This window comes from Protopterus annectens, chromosome 2.part2 (genome assembly GCF_019279795.1).
Source record: "Protopterus annectens isolate FY-2018-M chromosome 2.part2, PAN1.0, whole genome shotgun sequence".
Lineage (NCBI taxonomy): Eukaryota > Metazoa > Chordata > Ceratodontiformes > Protopteridae > Protopterus > Protopterus annectens.
In genome coordinates this window covers 536970172-536983560 of record NC_056730.1, presented here as the reverse complement: position 1 = coordinate 536983560, position 13389 = coordinate 536970172, and positions in this window count along the sequence as shown.

The following is a 13389-nucleotide window of genomic DNA, read 5'->3' as shown; positions in this document are numbered from 1 at the left end:
TGAAGCATACACGTGGACATTCTGTGACACCCTATCATTCCACAGGTATGGATGTTGCCCACTTACTTATTGTCAGTACTGACACAGTGATGTGGCACCCTTTATATCCTGGCAGTTGACTTGTCAAAACCTGCTGTTGTAGTAGGCACTGTGTAGGTTACTCAGACCTCTGTGCTGTCCATATGTGTGGTGCCCTGTCCCTCCATTGTCCAGCTTTTCTGCAGTAACAAATATTAGATTCTGGCCAGTGTGTAGGACTACTACCTTTGGCATAGCTGACATGCAAAAGAGTTGCCATGGCCAGTCCTGAACCATGGACCCTAACAACTACAGTACTATATTTAGATCACTAAGCTACAACAGCCACCAGTAAGAGGCATCTACTTGCTGACACTATTAACTACAAACATACATGGCACATTGACCCCTGCATATTGCAGAAATGGAGCAAGTTATAAAGTGTATTGTGACAGCCCTGGCAATGTGTGGCCTGCTCCTATCACCTTACAGACATAGATGTTACTGCAGTTCTATATGAACACAGGTGTGTTGAGGGGAGGGGGGCATACCTCTCAAGTGTACACATCTTCACAGACTGTGCAGATGCTTAGCTCATAATTTGGGCCCATTTGTAATAATACTGTGGTTGTGTGGCAAATACTGGTGAATTCATTACAGACTTGAAGTTAAAAAGTAATGACAGGCATGTAAGTTCCAGACTTCTTGAGCTTCAGAGAATACCTGTTACTGCAACAGCTGTTCTTCTATCAACTTTCTATGTTTAGAAGTGAAATACTTACAACTTTTCCCTGTTGTATGTGTAGCCCACTGTCCCTCCATTGTCCAGCTTTCCTGCAGTAAAAAATATTGATTCTGGCCAGTGTGTATAACACCTTCCATTGGCATAGCTGACATGCAGAATAGCTGCCACAGTCAGTCTCAAACCATGAGCCATGATAACTACAGTATTATACTTAGACCACTAAGCCACAACAGCCACCAGTAAGTGGTGGTGACATTCTGACACTATTAACCACAAACATACATAGCACATTGGCTTCTGCATATTGCAGAAATGGAACAAGTTATCAGGTTGATTGTGACAGTGCTGGCAATGTGTGGCTTGATGCTGTCACCTTACAGACAAGATGTTACTGCAGTTCTATGTTAACACAGGTGTGCTGAGGGGAGGGGGGATATCTCTCAAGGGTACACATCTTCACAGACTGTCCAAATGTTTAGCTCATAATTTGGGCCCATTTGTCATAATATTATGATGGTCTGGCAAATAATGGTGAATACATTACAGACTGAAGTTAGAAAGTAATGACAGATGTGAGATTTAGATGTCTTGACCTTCAGAGAATTCATGCTATTGCAAAAGCCATTATTCTATCAACTTTTTATGTTTTGTAGGTGCAATATTTATGACTTGTCCCTGTTGTGTGTGTGCCCCCCTGTCCCTCCATTGTCTGGCTTTCCTACAGTAACAAATATTGCCTTCTGGACAGTGTGTACAACTCCTACCATAGGTGTATCTGACATGGCCAGTCTGGAACCACAGACCCTGTCAACCACAGTACTGTACTTATACCACTAAACCACAATAGCCAACAGTAAGTGTTGTCTACTTCCTGATAGTATTAACCATGCACAGACATAACACATTGACCTCTGCATATTGTTGGCATGGAACAAGATAGCAAGTTAATTGGGACAGCCATGGGAATGTGTGGTCAGCTGCTATTACCCTACAAACATAAATGTTACTGCATTTTTGTGGGAACACAGGTGTGTTAGGGGATGGGGGGCATACCTCTCATTTGTACAAATTACCACAGACTGTCCAGATGTTTGCTTCATATTTCGGTTCCATTTAGCACAGTATTGTGGTTGACTTGGAAAATGCTGGCATATCATTACAGATCAAAGTTAGAAAGTAATGACAGAACTGTGAGTTTCAGACTTCTTATCCTTCAAACACATAATGCAACAGCAAAACCTGTTGTAATATCACTGTCTAAGTTTGTCTGAGCAATATTTCATAACTGTCCCCATTTGTGGGCCTTTGCCACATATTTTTTATTTATGGCTTTGTACAGATCACTTGCTGTGAGAGGCTGAGAGATGTGTATGGGATTCCAACAATCACATCCATGTATGTGACCTATGACCCTGCAGTGTCTTAGTCCCCCACATATACTGCAGTGACGTTTGGCACCTTGGGGACTACTGCATATTCTAGGGCAGCCAGTATTTGGCGGACATTTCCTGTTGTACCACATAACTATCAGTGGTCTGCTGCTATCCTGGTATCCCACCCGATTCCCTTGCATACATGCAGCAATACTATGGATATGCCTCACAGTCTACTACTCCATTCATTTGTTGTTAAGAAGAGTGACTTACTTTGTGCCTGCAGCAGCTGGAAGGACAGTGCTTCAGGGCTGGCTCTGTGGGATGCATTCAGTACACAGCCTATACACGGTAAGGTACAGGTAGTGTGATATGTGTGGCATCCTTTTTACTGTGTATGCAAGTCAGAGTGAAGTATCAGTCCCTGGGACCCTAGGGTGTCAGTGTATGTGCTATACGTTGCATCTTTGCCAAGGCCAGAGCATACTGGGCATGCCTACTTCTTTCTACATGGACAGGCTGAGGGAGATCATCCCCCAAAGTCCCCCTGTGCCTGTGGTGACCTTGGCAATAGTGGGGGGCTGTACCCCCCTTCCCTGTGATGTTCCTGCCGCAGCTGTTTCCACAGGAACATATTCTGTAGCATGACAGATACTATGAACATGTGTGCAGATATATCTGGTCAGTACTGCAGGGCTCCACCAGACATGTCAAGGCAGCGAAGCCGTGACTTGAACATCCCAAACACATGCTCTACGATGTTCCTAGTTTGTGCATGTGCCTCATTATGGCATTCTTCAAAGTGTGTGTGTGTGTGCGCGCGTGTGTGTGTGTGTGTGTGTGTGTGTGTGTGTGTGTGTGTGTGTGTGTGTGTGTGTGTGTGTGTGTGTGTGTGTGTGTGTGTGTGTGTGTGTGTGTGCGTGTGTGTGTGTGCATTTATGATGGGTGTAATCATCCACAGTTCCAGTGCATAACCAGCATCACCCACTAGATGGCCGTACAGGAAGCCCCCTTGGCAAATGCCTGGTACAACTGTGAGGAGTGCCACATGTGCGAGTCTTGATAACTGCCAGGGCTGCCAGCACACATATTGATGATAATGCCCTGGGCATTGCACATGACCTGGCAGTTGATGGAGTGATATCTCTTGCGGTTGATGTAGATTCTACTCTCCTCACCGAGTGTTGCTTTGATGTGCACATGAGTGCAGTCTATCACACCCAGTACCCCTGCATAGTGTACTACATGGTGGAAGAGATGTATATTGGTGGCCTTCTCCTCAGGGGTGTGGGGGAAATAAATGTGCTCACTGGCATGTGTTAGCATGACATCCAGGAATTGGCAGAGTACCCTGGATGTGGATGCCTGTGAGATCCCCATGATGTCCCCAGAAGGTCTTTGGAAAGTACCTGTAGCTAGTATTCTTAATGCTACATATACCTTTGTTTCCACTGGGATAGGTTCCCCTCTGTTGGCTCTGGGTCTGAGGAGAGGCCAGCAGAGCTTGGTGAGTTGCTATAGCATGTCTCTGTCCACCCTGTAGCGCTCTATCCCTAGCACATATAGCCTCTGAAAGATTACCATGGGTCTGAACACTCTTCTCCTCCTCAGTCTGGGCCAGCTGTCAGCATCACCCTCGTCATCGCCCTCAGTCTGTATCACATAGAGATGTAGCAAAGTAGCAGCAGCTCCTATAATTTTGTCAGTTAAAATTCCCAAGTGCGCACTCCAATGGTGCTGAGTATGTGGGAAAAATCAGATTAAAGGGTGTATGCATACTTTATACTGGTGTGCTGCAGATGTAGCCTGTGTGATTGGCTAACTATGATATATTCTACATGCCAGTTACATTATTGAGGGGTTTGAATGGCCCACTGTGAGTGGCAGAGGCCTTATTAGTCATTTATAGTTGATTGCCTTTTGTCTGCTATTTCCTTTTTTTAATTTTTTTTCCAGTTTTCTCCAGTTTTAACCCATGGAGCTAGTTTAAACAATGTTGAGCAGAAAGGGCCATCCCCTATACACGAGCATGCTCAGCATTTCTCTCACCAGTTAAGCACAGCTAAGCAGCCTCAGACACACACCCCTGCTAAACTGAGTGCAGAGGCCATGGAGCTCCAATGTGCTTACACAAAGCATGACATACCCCCTTTTCATGTCAGCTGCTTCTTCTGCTACACCACCATGTTGTACCCCCTACATGGTTAGGTACCTGCAGACATGATGGCCCATTTTTCTATTCAGTAAACATAGCTAATTTGCATACACCTAATTCCGTATACCCTAGTTACAGCATTACACAAGAGCCCATGTCCTTAGCAACCACTATAACCTGCCATTGTATGAGTCTGCATGCTGGCCAGTATAATGGGGAAATTCACTTTACCTTTACTACTCCCCTTTTACTAATTTTATTTTATTCTTTGCAAGATCGCATGTTTGGGTGCAGCTGCACTCTACTTTAAATATGGCATATGTACCCAAAAAAACTTTTGATTTTCTACATTTTGCATCAGTTAAACATGCCAATGGTCATAGTTTTGGCAAGTGGCATGTGTAATGCACCTAATACATGCTTTACTTTTAGTTGTCACAGCCCCATTTTTTTACACTCCTGTACACGGTTACTGTCTGCATACATTTGTAATGAAGGCACAGCTGCTGCACAGATCTGAATCTGCTTCCTGGATTGGTACATCACCTCATTTGCATGTTTTTCACCAGCAAATGAGTTGATTTACATTCCACGATCGCATCTGTGGCAGCATAGTGCTGGGAGGCTCGTGCATGTCCCCAGCCTTGCTTCCTGGATCTCTCTGCCTCCGAACTCCCTGTTTGGGCTGCAGCACTATGCTTACATGGAGATTAGCTCTGTGTAAGTATTAATGAATTACCCCCTATATCTAGAGAACTACTATATCCTAGTTAACTTACTTAGAGAGCAAGCAAGGCAAATGTGTGGTGAATGGGTCTTCTGATCAGGTCCAAGACAGATTACAGAATACTCAATCTCTCAGAGAGTTCTAAAATTAATATCTGAAATATTACTGCTGGGATAGCTTGCAGAATGACATCACTTCTTCTCACCTGACTCTATCCCAGGTAAAACCCCCATTCATGCAGCTGGTAGCATTTAGAATCTACCTGTAAAAATACAAAGAGAGGGCTTTGCTTAGATCTAAGGCAGATCATGGAAGTCATAAAACAATAAACACTTCCAAGACAATACAAAAAATTCTAGTTCTAGACATTGTGTCTGTTACTGCACTGAAACTGAAAGGTAACATCCTTTTATTATGTGATCATAAAGTAATTTAATTTAAGCTATTTTTCTGAAGTCAACCTCTTGTTTTTCAGTTTCCCCTGTTAACATATATACATTTAAACAGTTACAATAGTGTATATACATTTCTGTTATTTACCAATAGGGTACACTATGGATATATCTTTAAGCTGGGTCTATATTATGTTGCTGAAACAGGAAAACAGTGAATGCCATTTCAGCGACACATAAACAGTGAAATACCACTAATGCGAATAGCCAGATCACCGATTTTTTTCCTAGGAAAAAAAATAATTTGGCCATTTCCATGAAAGTGTCCTTTACACCACTGTAGTGCGATCTTGGAGTTGGTATATTTAGTTAGGGAGGATGTGGGGGGCTCACCTTTGTAATGATTTAGATGGTGTGTCATGTCTGGTTGGTCTACCGATTTTATTCTCTAAGAAAACAAATCGGTGACCTGGACGTTCGCATTATTGGTATTTCGCTGTTTATGTGTCACTGAAATGGCATTCGCTGTTTTGCTACTTCAGCAACATAATATAGATGCCTGTAAGCTCAGTACTTTGTAAACCCTTTTCAACACATACTTCTGTACCAGCAGTTTGAAATACACATAACATACAGTTTTAAATAATTTGTAACACAAGCATATGAATCATGTTGATATTCACAAATGACATATAATTATTTACAAAATATAATTATTTACAAAATTCCAAATAGCTGGGCTGGCAATATTTTCTTTCGTGACATGTCCTTTTGGGCATTTTCTTTTATACTTACAGTTAACATTATTAGGCATTCAGAGGCATTAATACCACTCTGCAAAGCAGTGGTTAACTGGGTTATTGAGTGTAATTCAAGATTTTGCATATTTGCAGCTGCTATTACATAATAAGTAATCCACCTAGTGTTTCTGTTTTAAACATATGCAAGGTATGAAGATGCTAATTATTCCAATCATCTTGCCCTAACATATTATTTCACTGTGATTTTAAGTGGATCATTTAGAGCTATGAAAGAAGATAATAACAATGGTCTAGAATGGACTGAGCAAATTGCACAGTTCCAACAATACTCTGAAATCCAACCAGGGATGTCAGTATCTTAGGCATCATACCTACCACCTTTGTACTTTCTACTCAAACTTTGTCCTATGCAATAACACAGATAATGATACCATTCATTATCTTTAACTTGAAATTCACTCATAAGTAAGTCATCCTTCCTACCAATCAATAGAAACTATAAAGCAATAAATTACGTACTTATAAAAACAGACTTGGATACTGTTATCAAACAACAAAATAAAATTGCTGAGGATACTAGCCATCCATTTTATTAAATTATCAGCTTATAAATGTAAGAACACAAATTGTTAATACAAAAGTATACAGACACATTTAGCAAAAATATATTTGATGGAGTCACAAAATTATAAATAAGCGCAACAGAAAAGCGTACTACTTACTTTACAGATATTGCATTAGTCATAAAAGCATGTCTATTTATTAAATAAAGAACCAAAATTGTTTAATTTTCTTATCAATTCTTCCAGCTGTAACTGTAGACTCAGCTTGATATTAGAGGTTGAAAATAATAATAACTAATATTTAATTATATCAAAAAATTACAAGGGAAAAATATGAATGTAACATTACCAATGACCAATGAAGAGCTCACCCAGCAAATAAAAAAAAAAAATTGTTCAGACTCTAACATGAGTATAAACAAATACCAGAAAGTGGTACAAACACAAGAAGAGACAGTCCTTACATAACTATGAATATGATAACTGCTGCCACAAATAAAATTAAGATATTGGGTTCTGTAGGACCAGACAACATGCCTGGTGATGTTATATAAAGATAAAATGTAAATGAGCAATCATGTCAAAGAAAATGTTGTAACATATGAGCATATCCCTAATCTATGATGATAGGCTATAGTGGCACCAGTTCACAACAGGGAGAGGATGAGATTAGGCCAAAACAATTTTAGACCAAGCAACCTGCCTGGTATTCTATATAAATCCATAGAGAGAGTCAACATAACTTAGACAAAATGACACATTGGGCCTATTTTATTAGAATCATGATGGGTTTGTTAAGAGTTATTTGACTTTAGGGATCCTGTACACTGTTAGAAGAAGCAACACCAGCACTGGATAAAGGACTGAGAATTCATGGTTTCTACCTACAATTTACTTTAGCATTCACATAGAAGACCGACAAAATAAGAGTATTAAATATTAATTCATATGAAGTTTGAAAGGAAAATACTAACTAAGCAATGAGACACAAAAATGTCAGGGTAGAGGATTACATTGTTGTCTGAATGAAAGTCAAAAGTGGTGTCTCATAGGGCTCAGTCCTAAGTCCATTTCTTTTTAGACTATTTTCAGAAGTTAAGATAGGATATGGGATCCGGATAGCCAAATATCTTAATGACTGCAAATCAAATTGTATGACATAACTGATTTAATAAAAGATGCCAAAAATTCTCCAAAATGCTATATAAAATACTTTGTCTAGTGCAGTAATGATCTCGCTCAGTTTCAATAAATGTGACATTATGAGACTTAACATAAATGATATAAATGATGATTGCAAAATAAGGAATCAGATCCTAAAAAGTGCAGCAGCATTAAACATCCTGGGCAATGATCAATTACAATTTATACTCTGATCCTCATTTATGTGCCAAAATAAGGAAAGCATATGAATGCATCTCACCTAAGTCTAAAAGGCTTGACTATTCACTACAATAAGATTACTACATTATATGCTTCACTGAACTTAATTAGCATTGAAAATTATTGAATATATTTCAATGTTTTGTAGCCTTCTACCAATCCACCAGAAACAACTTGAAAACATTGATTCCTTACTAGAAAAATTGTAAAGCTTGAAAACTCAGTCTATTCCAGAAGAAGGCTTCAGAAATTTTCACTTTAATCTGTTTCTTACAGGTTACTGAGAAAAATAACTTCTGTCTGATATTTCATGCAGTGTCCCATCTAGTCCTGTTTGAAAGTCTATGCCTGTAATGTGCCACTGGACATGCTTACACTAGATATAGAAACAAAATACTACAAACTAAATATTAGTAATGGAAAAAATGACTGCTACATTACACAGTGCCTTCCAAGATTATCGAATAAGGTACTTATCATAATTAGAATAAGTAAGTCATTAACTTAATTCAGAAATAATGATGACATACAGATCAGTTGCAAGCAGATATTGATGAAGCAGAAAAATTACAATCACAGGATCACAAATGGGGTAGACATTTCTAGTATTTGTGACAGGGATCCTGAATCCTGGTTAGAAAACATACAGTTAAGTACAGATAGCAGTTCTACATCAGCTCAAGATCACATTTTAAAAAAAAGAGATGTGACACAAATCTGAAGTTCTGCTCCAAAAACATACAGTTCATAGGTTAATACTAGGCTAACTGCCATTGTGGGCATTTTAAGCCTATCAAATTAGCCCATGCGAGAATCAACAATTTGTGTCTGCAAGGTAAATACCTTAACGATTATGCCAACCTCCCCCATATTTTGGAGGAGGCTGACACGGCATGCAAAGAACAGAGGCACTCAGGAGTATAAGAAAATTGGTGGTTTTATTTATTAATTGTAGTTGATCTACAAGTGATTAAGGTGAAATTCCTCAATACATCAATATACTGAGAGTTACTCATTCTTAATCATGCAGTTACAAATTATATAACGTAATCAGATGTCAGCACAGTATATCACAGCTTGTACAAACTGTTTACCTTTGGCATTTTAACATGTACATTGGTTAGGTATCAAGTCTATTTTGTGACTGTCATAGAGGTTTATATTGCAGTACATTTATGTTTTTTTCACTTCTGTTTTTGATGACCCTCCTAACACCTGCTATGTCCCACTCCTCTTCCTGTGTCTCCTTGTAAGTACCAGGCTTCCCTCCCCAACCATCAAAGGGAGTGGATAAACAAAATATCAGGGTTGCCATTGTGTCCTGGTATGGGACCAGGATGATGGCAGGTGCAGGTATATTTTCCTTTACCTTCTTTTCCCCTCAAGCAGGGCATCCAGTCATGTTAAAGCTATTCAGGGGCATCAGATGTGATGCTAGCACACATCTGCATACAGTCCTGTTGTATTATTATTGTTCTATTACTTTCCTTGCGGTAGAAACTCTGGCTTCCACCAAATGTTGCAACCAAGCAGAGAGATTTCTTCTTCCCCCTCAAGAGATGGACAGCTAAGAAGAACTTCTCAGTCCTCCTCTATCCCTGCTGACTTTCCTGCACCAAATTTGATAACTGAATATTTTTCATGAGTATTACAGACAGATTTTCACCTACATTTGTGGGCTGGCTCAGTAACATTACCCAGTGATGCTAAAACTATCAACTGGTATGCAAATGCTAATCATTCTATGTTCTGTGTAAATAACAGGAATGTCTGGTGGCATACATTCAAGGTTAAAATGGTTACACTTTAGACATATCAGCATGTTTCTCTCTCACTCATAATTTATTTGTTTATTTATTGACATTTGTTTACCAAGAAAGTCAGTATGGGCTGTGCCCCTTTTCAGTGGAGACACAAGGAGAAAAACTCCATTGTACATATATATTAACATCAAGTACATATTTTCATCATTGTACAGACATATTAATATCAAGTACATAGTTACATCTTTTACAATAAAATCATACCGTTTTCTTTGTTTTCAATAATAATTTTTATAGTTTTCTTATATTCCATACAAAATTAAAACAATACAGAAAATTAAGAAAAAACTACCAACTAATGTAACTAACACTAACTCCATAACATATATACAATATTTACATAAATGCTTCCAAGTAACACATTGAATTATACACAAAGAGTATAAAAGAGGTTAAGATCAATTTGAGTAATGAAAAGTTGCTCTTACAGAGTCTCTTAAAAGTGTAGAAATTCTTGCTAAATTCAAATATAAGATGTTACGCTAATACAATATTAAATACTTGTTCCCATATTTTTGGATTGTTAATATTTTTAATATGTTGGTTCAAAAGTAGTTTGTGAGCTACTATATGCCTTATTGCTAATACTCTAAAATGATTCCATGATGTTTTAGATGGGTCTAACCAATTAGTAGCTATGTATAGCTTCATTAACAAGAAAATATTGATTAATACAATACATTGACATTTAGAAAGTTCTTTTGGGGGAATATGTAAAATCATGAATTCCCATGACAATGTTGAACTTTGGTAACCCATCTTCTGAAGTTGTATCTTAAGTGAGTTCCAAAGTTTGTATATGCATTTGCAACTCCAGAACATATGAAGAAGATCAGCCGATTGATCCTTGCAGTATGGAGAAACTGGTGAATTTTGGAATTAAATTTATTCAGGCTAAGGCGTGTGTAATACGCATTATTCCATATCATCAACTGGGTATACATCAGTTTTTGAAGAGAATAGATTTTATAGTCAAGTCGATTGCTTTTATCATATGACTGTCTTCTATCTCTGGCATTTTCTCTTTCCAATATTTTGGCACAAGAACTTTATCTTGGAATTTAAACTCCTTTATTAAATTATTTGCTGCTGTTATAAATTTAATATCTTGTTGGAGAGCTTGCCACAAATTCGAGCATTTAATTATATTCTCTTCTCTGGGTTTAAAATTTTTAAAGTAACTTATAGAAAGTTCCCTAATTTGTCTTACAATAACGAGATAATTTTTAGGTAAATTTAATTATTTTCTTATCTGATTAGCCGAGAGTTTAAGAAGTGTATAAATATCTATTAAAGTTAAATTGATTATTAAGGGGAATTCTTTAAGATCAATTAATTTATTATTTAATTTCAGGTTAGGGTTTCTATGAAAGGGTTGATAAGCCATCATATATTGAGCAAGATCTAATGATTGAAATAAGGTTTGTAGGGACGTTACATATAGTTTAATATGATCCATTAACCCATATAGTTTCAAAGTTTCTTTAACTAAAAAGGGTATGGCTTTAGGATTAATATTCAAATGTAAAATATATTTATAATTCAGAACTACCCAGGTAGGAATCCATTCAGTGCTAGTTATATTATAATTAGAGATTCTTAGAAGCCTGTTTGAATTTACTATAAAATAGTAAGTTTCAAAATTTGGTAACTCCAATCCACCTCTATGTTTTGGAGTCATTAATTTTCCATATGAGATCCTTGTTTTCTTCGGCTCCAAATAAATGTAGCTAATTCTTTGTGAATTTGTTTAAAAAATGTTTTTGAAATTACTACCTGAGCAGATCTGAAAATATATAATAATAGTGGTAATATATTCATTTTGATAACTGATACCTTTGATAATACTGGTAGTCGTAGATTCTTCCATCTCCCCAAATCAGATATTATTTGATCCCAAACTGTTTTAATATTGGTAACATAAAAATCCTTATCATCCGTAGCGAAGCCAATACCCAAGTATTTAATATTATCTTTACACATTATTTGTCCCACCAGAGGCAACAGTGAAAAGGGTTTGGGAGTTCTCAATGGGAAAATACTATTTTTTTTTAGATTAATTTTATAATTGGAAACTTCTGAAAAATTCTCTATCGCTTTTAGTAACTTTTTAGTGTCTGAAACTGGAGTTGTACAATAAATATTCAGGTCGTCTGCGAATGCTGCCATTGATATTTTTGTTCCGTAAACTAGTGGGGCATTGTGGTATATATTCGGTTTAATGTATAGGAATAATGGTTCGATGTATATATTAAATAATAAAGGCGACAGAGGACAACCCTGAAGTGTTCCATTTTTTATTGGTATTCTTTCAGAGAAATTTCTATTTATATACAACGTGGTGTAAGGATTACTATATAGAATTTTTAAGACTTCAACAAACTCATGAGATATATTAAAATATGGTAAAATTTCAAACAAAAAGTCTATATCAACCCTGTCAAAAGCTTTCTGTGCATCAACTATAAGTGCATACATGTTAAGGTTCTTCTGTTTAGCATAAGCTATTAAAGTATGTAATATAAGTGTATTATCACTAGTTTGTCTATTTGCCATAAAACCAGCCTGTTCCCTAGGTACGATATGATGCATAACTTTTTTTAATCTATTAGCTATAATAGAGGTTAACATTTTCATATCTACATTTATTAATGAAATTGGTCTATAATTGTCAGGGTTTTGAGAATCAGAATTAGGTTTAGGTATAAAAATATTTTTTGAAGCATTGAGATGGAGATCATTAATTTTTTTCTTCATTATATAATTAAATACACGTGAGAGTATTTTGCCAAAGATATTGTCAAATTTCTTATAGAATTCCACCGTCATACCTTCAGGACCTGGTGACTTATGCAATTTCATATATTGAATTGTATATATCACTTCTTCTTCAGATATCGGTTTAATCAAATCTCTTTGAATACTGTCCTCTATTCTCGGAAATTTAATATTTTGTAAAAATTCCTTGCTAGTTCTATAGGGGGATAAATCACTGTGCTCACCATATATACTAGTATATATCTGCTCAAAAACATTTATGATATCTTCAGTTTTAAAATAAGTTGTATTTCTAAAATGTATTTCCAAAATTTGTACTGCTGTTCTCGACTGATTAATTATCCTAGCTAATGCCCTTGATGGTGTTTGCACATGATTGGCATACCTCACTAACATCCTATGTTCCTGAAATGTCAAGCTGCTATTTTGTATTAAGAAGAGATCTTTTTGACATTTAAGTAATTCCACCTCTGTTTGAGTGTTAAAATTTTGAATCAATTCTTGATCAAGTGTCTTAATTTTAGCTTCCAATTTTTGAATATCTCTATTTTGTATTTTTTTATAGTATGAAGCTTTTTGCAAAAAGATCCCTCTTATTTGTGCTTTAACTGTCGCCCAATCAATGTCAGGTACACCTTGTTGTTTCATTAATCTATCTAATAACTCTTTAA